The following is a 12,057-nucleotide window of genomic DNA, read 5'->3' as shown; positions in this document are numbered from 1 at the left end:
AGCTGTTTCAATACTCACTTTATATAATCTCAATAAATGACAAATTTAAATAAATATGCACATTTCCTGTAAATTGATTTTGATCTGGGCCGATTGCTAAGAAAAAAGATTCAGGGAGTCAGCGACATTCAGTACTTTCTCCGAAGAAGGGTCACTGACCCGAAACGTTGACTCTGCTTCTCTTTTCACAGATGCTGCCAGAGTTGCTGAGTGGTTCCAGCATTTCTTGTTTTTATTTCAGATTTTCAGCATCCACAGTATTTTGCTTTAGTTTTTTTCCATACTATCTCTCCGTTCTGTGGCTTGCAGAAATTATTCTTAAATTACCTTCAAAATCAGGATTTTAGAATACAATCCCTTTGACAAAAACAAAAGAAAATTCAACATGGAAGTCTGCAATAACATTGAGGGAACATTTCCCTGTCGTGAACCAGCATTTGTTGTCGATAGACATTAACAAATGTAACCAAACCCGCACTAGAAACAGTGAGAAACAGCATCGAATCATCCACCGAAAAACTCCGCAAAAATATGGAGAAGGTGGAAGGAGACGATTCATGATATCTCATTAAACACTTCACGATGTTTTACATAAAAGTAGCATGTGGAAGGAGACTTTGTCACATTAATCATTACTTGACATTGTACATATGAATATGTGAAATGAGTTGAGAATTTATTATTAACAAGTTTGCAGACGACACTAAGATTGGTGGAGTAGCAGATAGTGAAGGGGACTGTCAGAGAAAATAGCAGAATATAGATAGATTGGAGAGTTGGGCAGAGAAATGGCCGATGGAGTTCAATCCAGGCAAATGCGAGGTGATTCATTTTGGAAGATCCAATTCAAGTGTGAACTATACAGTAAATGGAAAAGTGCTGGGGAAAATTGATGTACAGAGAGATTTGGGCGTTCAGGTCCATTGTTCCCTGAAGGTGGCAACGCAGGTCAATAGAGTGGTCAAGAAGGCATACAGCATGCTTTCCGTCATCGGACGGGGTATTGAGTACAAGGAGTTGGCAGGACATGTTACAGTTGGATAAGACTTTGGTTCGGCCACATTTGGAATACTGCGTGCAGTTCTGGTCGCCACATTACCAAAAGGATGTAGATGCTTTGGAGAGGGTGCAGAGGAGGTTCACCAGGATGTTGCCTGGTATGGAGGGCGCTTGCTGGAAGAGAGGTTGAGTAGATTAGGATTATTTTCATTGGAAAGACGCAGGTTGAGGGGGGACCTGATTGAGGTATACAAAATCATGAGAGGTATAGACAGGGTGGATAGCAAGAAGCTTTTTCCCAGAGTGGGGGATTCAATTACTAGGGGTCATGAGTTCAAAGTGCGAGGTGAAATGTTTAGGGGTGATATGCGTGGAAAGTTCTTTACGCAGAGGGTGGTTGGTGCCTGGGACGCGTTGCCAGCAGAGGTGGTAGATGCGGGCACGATAGCGTCTTTTGAGATGTATTAGACAGATACATGAATGGGCAGGAAGCAAAGAGATACAGAACCTTAGAAAATAGGCAACAGGTTTTGATAGAGGATCTGGATCGGCGACAGGCTTGGAGGGCCGAAGGGCCTGCTCCTGTGCTGTGATTTTCTTTGTTCTTTATTCTTTAATACAAATATCTAAATTTGCAAGGTCATCAGTAAGTAAGCCCTAATAAATGGAAAATCCTCCGGAGTTTTTGGAATAATCAATAACATAATCTTTTGGAGAAGCACTTCACAATTTCTGTAATAATTAATTCTAATTGAAATACGATTGGTTCTGACTCTAGTTAATATATTCTACAATGTTTATAGACCATGTGCAACACTCGAACGTGGCACAAGCTATTTAAATTATTTCAGTTCCATTCAGCATACCACACAGGTTCAGACAGCACTTCTACTGTGAAATACCTGGAACAGAAATGCTCGTGTGGGTTCAGTCGGCCGTTGGCTTAGCTTTGACTGCTGTTCTAAAATTCTTGTGTTACAATAGACCCCAAACCCCGAGACCTTCTTTGCTTCCTGTGATCACGCTCTAATTCTGGATTTTGTGTTTGAATAGTCTGCTTAGAATTTCAACTCCAGTCAGTTGCGTCGGTACAAGAGCCGCAGAGGACGAAAAAAATCAAATTGCCACAATATTTATTTTCAATTTTGGATTTAAATCAAAGTTTCGCACATGTCCCACCTGGGAATTGCGAAGATGTGTTAATGAGATGCAATATAATATAAAAACAATATTTTCTGATGGCGAAAGAATTGATAATGGTTCCCTATTTAATATTGATAGAATGTAAAATTAAACCAACAGCCCAAGCTCCGTATTCAATGTGAATTCTGCAAATGAGATAAACTATTTCAATATTCGCTTCATACAAAAGCAATGTAAAAAATGTGTTTTCATTAAGCATGCCTGCTTTTTAAAAATGGTTCTGAATAACTAGCGATTGGAGAAAAGGATACAGGGAGTCATGTGCAAATAATTTTTCCCCTGTCTGTGCCTTGAATCAAACGTTCTTTAAATAATCCACAAAATATGACTTTAGTCTCCAATTAGGCAATATTCACGTTAATATAATTAGTTAAATATGTAAAGTATCTGATACCACTGGGACTAAGTTTCCCTGTTAGCAAACCAATAACGTTTTCTTTATAGACAGAGATTAATAAATGTAACCAATCACACACGGGAAGTAGTGAGAAACAGAATGGAATCATCGATGGAATAAAACAGCAAACATCGAGCTGTTGCAAATGTACGAAAGAACAATATCGCTAACTCATTACACACCACATGACACTATGTAAACATATATGATTGGGAAAACTTAATTATATTTAGGCACTGCACATATAAATGGAGGAAATAGAATAATGAATTAAAATAAAAGATACTAATTTTGAAGATCATCACTAACTGATCAATAATACAGAGCAAGTTTCCAACGATTTAGGTACTTTCAGTAACATCATTTTTTGCAGAGTGCATTTGATAATTATCCTGATAATTAAACCGAATTAAGAAAATTTTGGTCCGAGCTCCAGCTTGGAGGTTATTATAGATTTAACATAACACTTTAATATAGAAGAAACTATTTTGAAATATTTATTTTCGTGAACTGTACCACGAGGCGAGCAGACAACGCTTGTGTTGAGAAATCGACAGTAGATGTAGTTTTGACTGGTGTTCTACACTCAGTGAGATAACTTACACCCAGACTCTGGTACACTCAATTCAAACAAAGACTGCACTCTACTTCTATCAGACTCGCTTTAAATAATCAGATTAGAATTTCAATTCCAGCTGGCTCTTTCAGCATAAGAAACGCAGGGCGAAAAATAAAGCAAACTATCGTGGTCTTTGTGTTGGACACAAATCTCAACTGGGAATTTAAAAGACCGGTTAATTGGATGTAAAATAGTCCATCTCCTTTCATATCACTGAAACAGTAATGCTGTCAACAGCAGCTCAGTTGGTAGCACTCTCACCTCCTAGTCAGCAGACGATGGGTTCAAGTCAAATTCCTGAGACTTAAGCACAAAATCTGGGCTGCCACTCGGAAGAAAAAATAATCCGAGGCTCCCTCTGCCCTCTCAGGTGCACTACTTGAAAGAAGGATGGAAGACTTAGCCCTTGTATTCTGGCCGATGTTGATCCGTCAACCAACATCACACACACAAGTACATGTTATTTTGGTCATTATCACAGTGCTGCTTGTCGAAATTTGCTGTATGAAAATTGTCTCCCGTGTTGCCATCATTACAGTATGGGCAACATGACAAATCAATACTTAATTGACAGTGAAGCTCTTTGGGACGCCCTGATGTCGGAAAATGCTTTACATTAACGCAAGAATTTCTTTTATAAATGGAGGTTTGTTCCTATTTGTACTTGATAGAACTTAGAATGGAGATAAACAATCCAAAATATGTATCAAATGAAACTTCTACAAATTATATAAAAAATTTCAGTATCCATTTCATACCATCTCAATGAATGATAACTGTAAATAAAATAGATCCGTTTTCTGTAAATTGATCCCAGACATTGACAGATTCTATTCTAACAGCGAAGTGGCTCTTTTTCTGACAGACTCAGCTTAAATAGTCCCATTACATTTTCAACATCAGTCTGCTCTGTTTGTCCGAGCGGCAGGCAGAAGGCAATAAACAAGTTCCAATATTTCATTAACCTCCACACAAGAAAATTAAAATGTATGAAGCATTATTTACTTTCTACATCATCTGAATGTGTTCTGTCGTAAAGGTGACAATTCGATTAATGATGCACATCTTGCAATAATAATCAGTGTATCAATAAATAACATAATGGATTCAATAATCCGTAACTCACAGTTCAAAAGCTGCAATAGAAACAGGGTCAGGAAGGACTGCAGCATGGTTCTGGAGTCCGGTACAGGATGAGATCAGAACATTAACTGAACGTTTTCCAGCACCATCTGAATGTCCGGCTGTTGTGGAAGTTAATTCTTTCACAGCAGTTTCTACAGAAACTAATGTTTTCTTCCAAATAACCAATAGATTTTGACTTGTGTGAACCGTGAATTACGGTCTGGTAAAATGCACCAATAATACGAAATGTGACCATTCATGGATACAATGAACCCGGGTTCCAACTACCAGCCGATCCTGCGAGGACAATGACGTGTGACAGCGTGAAAGGTAAATGAGTCACTGATCTGGCGTCCAGATCACAGAATCATCGATGCACAGGAAAGGCTATTCGGTTACTATAGTCAGAGTCGTCCCTTTGAAAGAGCTATCTAATTTATTGACAGAAACGTAGCTTTTTCTCATAACCGTGCAAATTCGTCCACTTCAAGGACTTATTCAATTGCCTTTCAAAAGTTCCTCTGGCAGCTGATTTCATCGCTCTTTCAGGTCGTGCTTTCCAGATCTTAACAAGCCTCTGTGTGAAGAAATGTCTCTTCATTCCCCCTCTAGTTATTCTGCTACTTCTGCAGAGGGCCTCGGACCCTGGCCCAGAGCTGGAAACCCGGAAAAGAGGTAGGTGAGGCGTGGTCACCGGAGAAATCCGATAAGGCCCCAGTGAGAGGGTCGGGGCGGTGTTCCTGTGCACCAGGAGGAGGGAGGTCCCAGGAAATGCATTGGTTCCTCGTGGGGGTGCCCTGTGGGCCAGAAACTGGCCCGGAAGGAGGCAGCCGCCCACTGCATCCACAAGGCCGCAGGGAGAATGCTTCTTTTTACAAGGTGTCCTCTCCACGTGACGGAAGAATCTGTCACTAGTAAGATCCCAGCGGCGATGGAATGATCCCATAATTGGCCCTTAATAGGCCAATTAACATCCTCAAACTGCGTCCGGGCGTGAAGGCAGTTTTCGGCCTATCCCTTCCCCGGGATCACTGCACGATGAGAGGCGATGGGATCTCAATTCTGCTACATCAACTGCCACCCGCCACTTTTCTCCATGATCCCCCTCCCCACTTCCTTCCTGGCTTCCGTTCTGCTTGAGGCCAGTAAAATCCTTGCAATGATCGCTGCTGACCATGCTTACTCTATCATAATCCTTCATCATTTTGAACTCTGGTCGATCCCCCTGAACATGCTCTGCTGTAATGAGAAAAATCCAGGCTCCTCCATTCTCTCCACGTAAATGAATTCCCTCACCCATGGTGTCTTCTTGACAATCCTCCTCTGAACCCTCTCCAGGGCCTTGACATTCTTCTGAGGTATTCTTCCCCGAATTGCACACAAGACTCCAGCTGTGTCATAACAATTGATTTGTTATGGCTTAGCTTGATTTACTTTATATTTACATTCAAAATCTCTATTTTCAAAACAAGTATCCCATACACTTTCTCAATCAGCTTCGCTACTTGTCTTGCAATCCTCAAAGATTTATGGACGTGCATTCCCCGGATCCCTCCGTACTTGCATTCCCTGAAAATGGTGCCATTTATATTATACCAGCTTGATATTTTCCCAGCATCACTTCTGAGTTGACCGCAATAAATTGCATCTACCATGGATCTGCCAATTTCAGCAGATTGTGTATGTCCTTCTGAAGTCTGCTATTATAATATTCACAGTTTACTAAGAGCCATGTTTTTTTTAACCATCCACAAATGTCATCAAACACTTGCAGCAATCACTGATGTTCAGCAAAGAACCTATATAAATACACATGCAAGATCTCCTCAGAATTTCTCAAATACTTAAGAGAATGCAGTGTGAAAGTAGAGATCTGAGGATCTCTCTGCCAACACTATCATTTTCTGGGATCCCTGTTAATAATGTGACACTCAGGCAACCCAATAAACCCTGACCTTAAATTAGAAAGTGCTGGAAATACTGAGCAAATCTGACAGCATCTATGGAGACAGAGTTAGCATTTCAGGTCTGTAACCTTACATCAGAACTGGAAAATATTAGAAACGTAATAGTTTATTTTTAGAAAGTGAAAAGAAGGGTCATGAAGAAATAATGTTAAGATGTGTGATCAGGTGGAGGGCAGGAACGCTATTTCTTTTATTATTCATTCATGGGACGTGGGCGTCCCTGGCAAGACCAGCATGTATTGACCATCCTTGATTGCCTTTGAGATGGTGTGAGTTGCCTTCTTTAACTGCTGCAGTCCTGGGGGTGTAGGTACACCAACAGTGCTGTCAGGAAGGGTGTGCTAAAATTTTAACCCAGCGACAGTGAAGGAACGGCAATATAGTTCCAAGTCCGAATGATGTGTGGCTTGCAGGGGAACCTTTAGGTGTTGGTGTTCGTATGCATCTGTTGCTCTTGGTCTTCTAGGTAGTAGTGGTAGCGGCTTTGGTAGGTGCTGTTCGAAGGAGACTTGGTGTATTGCCACAGTGTACCTTGTTCTTGATACACACTGCTTCCACAGTGCGTCGGTGGTGGAGGGAGTGAATGTTGAAGGTTGAGGATGGGGTGCCAGTCGAGCAGGCTGCTTTGTCCCGGATAGTGTCGAGCTTCTTGTGTGTTGCTGGAGCTGGACCTATTCAAGCACGTGAAGAGTATTCCATCATACTCCTGACATGTGCCTTATAGATGGTGAACATGCATTTGGGAGACAGGATATGAGGTACTAGCGGCAGAATTCCTAACCTCTGACCTGCGCCTGTAGCCATTGTGTTTACCTGGTTGGTCCAGTTCAATTTCTGGTCAATGGTTACCCACTGGATATTGAAAGTGGGGGATTCAGCAATTCTGATGTGATTGAACATCAATGGGAGATGGTAAGATTATCTCATGTTTGAGATGGTCACTGACTGGCACTTGTGTTGTGCAAATGTTGCTTGCCACTTCTTAACACATGTCTTGATGTTGTCCAGATCTTGCTGCATATGGATACAGGCTGCTTCAGTACATTATGAGTCTCAAATATTGCTGAATATTGTGCAATCATCAGCGAATATCCCAACTTCTGACCTTATAATGGATGGAAGGTCATTGATGAAGCAGCTGAAGATGGCTGAGCTGAGCACGCTGCCCTGAGGAACTCCTGCAGTGATATCCTGGGGTTGAGATAATTGACCTCCAACAACCACAACCAACTTTCTTTCTCCTAGGTATTGCTCGAAACAGTGGGGATCTTTCCCTCTGATGCCCTTTGATTCCAGTTTTTAATATGGCTTCTCAATGCCATGCTCCATTAAATACTGACATGATGTCAAAAGCTGTCACGCTCCCCTCACGTCTGAACTTCAACTATTTTGCCCATGTTTGGACCATGCCTGTGATGAGGTCAGGAGCTGAGTGGCCCTGGTGGAAGCCATATTGAGCAGGTTATTGCTGAGCAAGTGTCGCTTGAGAACACTGAACACCCCTCCCACCACCCCCATCACTTTGCAGATGATCGAGAGTAGTCTGATCAGGCGATAATTGGCCAGGTTTGATTTGTCCTGTTTTTTGTGGACAGGACATACCTGGGCAATTTTCCACAGTGCAAGGTGGAAGTCATTGTTGTAGCCGTACTGGAACAGCTTGGTTCGGCGCATGGCTAGCTCTGGAACATAAGCAATACTATTGCTTGAATATTGTCAGGGCCCAGAGCATTTGCAATATCCGATGCCTTCAGCTAGTTCATGATATCACGTGACGTGAATAAGATTGGCTGAAGACTGACATCTGTGATGCTGGCGGCCTGAGGAGGAGGCTGAGATGAATCGTCCACTCTGCACTTCTGGCTGAAGATGGATGTCAATATTGCAGCCTTGTCTTTTGCACTGATCTGCTGGGCTCCCCGAGGAGTGAGGATGTGGATATTTTTTTTTTAGTTTTATTTTTAGAGATACAGCACTGAAACAGGCCCTTCGGCCCACCTGTGCCGACCATCGGCCACCCCTTTATACTAATCCTGCACTAATCCCATATTCCTACCACATCCCCACCTGTCCCTATATTTCCCTACCACCTACCTATTCGAGGGGTAATTTATAATGGCCAATTAACCTATCAACCTGCAAGTCTTTGGCATGTGGGAGGAAACTGGAGCACCCGGAGGAAACCCACGCAGACACAGGGAGAACTTGCAAACTCCACACAGGCAGTACTCAGAATTGAACCCGGGTCGCTGGAGCTGTGAGGCTGCGGTGCTAACCACTGCGCCACTGTAACCTCTTCCTTCTGTTACTTATTCACTTGACCACCACCGTTCGTGACTGAATGCGACAGGACTGCTGAGCTGTGTGTGTTATTGGACCTGCACTCATCCAGGTAAGTGAGTGGGGACAGTATGAAGAATGATTTTTTAACTGTTAGCTTGCAGGTGTAAGAGAGTATGAAAAGCTTGTGGGAGGGGGAGGAGGAGTTTTATATGAACAGTGGGAAAAAATGGAGTTCATCGACCAAAGGACTTTCCTGTTTCCTCTACAAGTTATTATATCTGGTGCGTCATGTGGCTGGAACCCGTTCATGCTTCAATAGGCTGAATTTCTAAAGCCTTTTGGAGATGGCATGGGAGTCAGGAGAGCTGGCTATATGGGTGGAGAAGGCTTGGGTGAAGAGCTGATCTGTTGGTTGTGGAATTGTTTAGCTCTGTCTATCACTTGCTGCTTCCACTGTTTAGTATCGTTTAGTTTAGAGATACAGCACTGAAACAGGCCCTTCGGCCCATGAAGTCTGTGCCGACCATCAACCACCCATTTATACTAATCCTACACTAATCCCATGTTCCCTACCACATCCCCACCTGTCTATATATTTCCCTACCACCTACCTATACTAGGGGCAATTTATAATGGCCAATTTACCTACCAACCTGCAAGTCGTTTGGCTTGTGGGAGGAAACCGGAGCACCCGGAGAAAACCCACGCAGACACGGGGAGAACTTGCAAACTCCACACAGGCAGTACTGCTGGGCATGCAAGTAGTCCTGCTTTGTAGCTTCATCAGGCGGACATCTAATTTTTAGGTATATTTGGTGCTGCTCTTGGGAAGCCCTCCTGCACTCTCATTGAACCACGTTAGATCACACAGCTTGATGATAATGGTAGAGTGAGTAATATGCTGTGCCATGAAGTTACACATTGTGGTCGAATATAATTCTGCTGTCTCTGATGGCCCAAAGCGCCTCTTGGGTACCCAGTTTTGAGTTGCGAGATCTGTTTTGCAATCATTTTAGCATGGTGGCAGTGCCACACAGCACAATGGTGAGTATACTTCAATGTAAAGACAGGACTTCATCTCCACAATGACTGTGCGATGTTCACTCCTCCCAATACTGCTATTGACAGATGCATCTGCATCAGGGAGATTGGTGAAGACGAGGTCAAGTAGGTTTTTCCCTCTTGTTGGTCCCCTCAGCAGCTGCCACAGACGTAGTCTCGCAGTTGTGCCCTTCAGGACACAAGCTGCTTGGTCAGCAGTGGTACTACCCAGCCACTCTTGGTGATGGGCATTGAAGTCTCCCACCCAGAGTACATCTTGTGCCCTTGCTGCGTTAAGTACTTCTTCCAATTGGTGTTCAATATGGATAAGTACTGATTCTTCACCCAAGGCGTGGGGGAGGGGCCGAGCAGGTGTAGGTGGCAATCAGCAGGAGGTTTCCTCGTTCATGTTTGATCTGATGCCATGAGACTTCATGGGGTCCAGAGTCATTGTTGAGAGCTTCTAAGGCAACTTCATCCTGACTGTATACCGCTATGCCACCAGCTTCGGTGGGTATGTCCTTTCAGTGGGACAAGACATATCTGGGATGATAATGGTGGTGCCTGAGACATTGTCCGTTATGTATGATTCCATAAGTATGAATATATCAGGCTGTTGCTTGTAAAGCCTGTGGGACATCTCTTCGAGTTTTGGCGCATGCCCCCAGATGTTAGTCAGGAGGACTTTACAAAGTCGACATTGCTGTGTTTCCGGAGCCTGAGTCAACGTTGGATGGTTCTTCTGGATTCATTCCATTCCTTAGACTTGTTAGTGGTTTGATACAACTGAATGTCTTGCTAGACCATTCCAGAGGACATTTTATGAGTCAGCCACATTGCTGTGGGTCTGGCGTCTCCTGTAGGACAGGCCGGTAAGGACAGCAGATTTCCTTTCCTGAAGGACTTGAGTGAACCAGAGGGGTTTTTTCAACAATCGACAATCGGTTCACGGTCACCATCAGACTAACTTTTGGGAAGAATAACATAACAATGAAACTCTGAATCAAAGCAAAGAAATTCAATTGGGCCCAATGAAAATTGACATTCATTACAGTCACTAAATAAACTAGTTCAGCGAATGATTTTCATCTTTCATATATATATATATACATATATATATGAAAATAAACTTAACTAGATAAAATGCAGACTGAAATTCTAACTTCCCAGACATAAGTTGACTAACTGTCACACTGGTGAAAACTGCACAGCGCAATGATTACATTGATTCAATAATGTCCACATCTGCTTGCGGATTCTGTACTGAACCATGATTATAATAATGCCTCCCTCTGCTTCTCAATATTGCACTGTTCTTCGGCTGCATGAAAGCAGTAATATGTCCCTCTAGTTGTGCATAAACAATTCAATATTTACAGTTATAGAAATGATGAATGCTGAAGACTGAAGGACGTAATTTGATACATTAATATCTGCCTCCATTGATAAGTCCTGGTTTTTACATTTGTTGTGGAATTCTGCACGGTGCATGGCTACATTAACACCGTGATATTCTCATACTCCTTTGAAGTGGTTATACTTACACCATAATGCGTACATGCACTTGCAGATCCTACTGCATAAACTGTGCCAATGACTCCAACTGATGCAATATTTGCTTTCTCAACGTGGAACCGTACACCCATCCAGTATTTCTGCATTTCTTCAAGATCAAGACAAGAAATGCAAACAACAGCCAGAGAATGAAGCATGAACCAACTAGTGGTACAGATGAGGTTTACCAGGTTGTTGCCTGGTCTGGAGAGCATTAGCTATGAGGAGAGGTTGGATAAACTCGGATTGTTTTCACTATAACGACGGAGGTTGAGGGGCGACATGATAGAGGTTTGCAAAGTTATAAGTGGCATGGACAGAGTGGATAGTCAGAAGCTTTTTCCCAGGGTGGAAGAGACAGTTACTAGGAGACATAGGTTTAAGGTGAGAGGGGCAAAGTTTAGGGGGGATGTGCGAGGCACGTTCTTTACACAGTGGGTGGTGAGTGCCTGGAACTTGTTGCAGGGGGAGGTGGTGGAAGCAGATACCATCGAGATGTTTAAGAGGCATCTTGACAAATACATGAATAAGAAGGGAATAGAGGGAAACGGACCCCAGAAGTGCAGAAGGTTTTAGTTTAGGCAGGCATCAAGATTGGCGCAGGCTTGGAGGGCCGAATGACCTGTCCTGTACTGTACTGTTCTTTGTTCAAAACATAAACTTATAGTTTTCATAAATTGACCTCTTTGCATACAAACACAATTATTTTTAAACAAACGGACCAAAGCCATAACTCGAATTTACACATTAGATGACCCGTGACTAATCAACTGAACACTTCTCCAAAGATAACACATCGGCAATGAAGTACATGACCATCCAAACTGATCTGAATTGCGATTGGCTCTCTTCTCTTCTATTTATTCCAC

The sequence above is a fragment of the Heterodontus francisci genome, unplaced genomic scaffold (assembly GCF_036365525.1).
Source record: "Heterodontus francisci isolate sHetFra1 unplaced genomic scaffold, sHetFra1.hap1 HAP1_SCAFFOLD_53, whole genome shotgun sequence".
Taxonomy (NCBI): Eukaryota; Metazoa; Chordata; class Chondrichthyes; order Heterodontiformes; family Heterodontidae; genus Heterodontus; species Heterodontus francisci.
Note: the sequence above shows the minus strand (reverse complement) of the source record.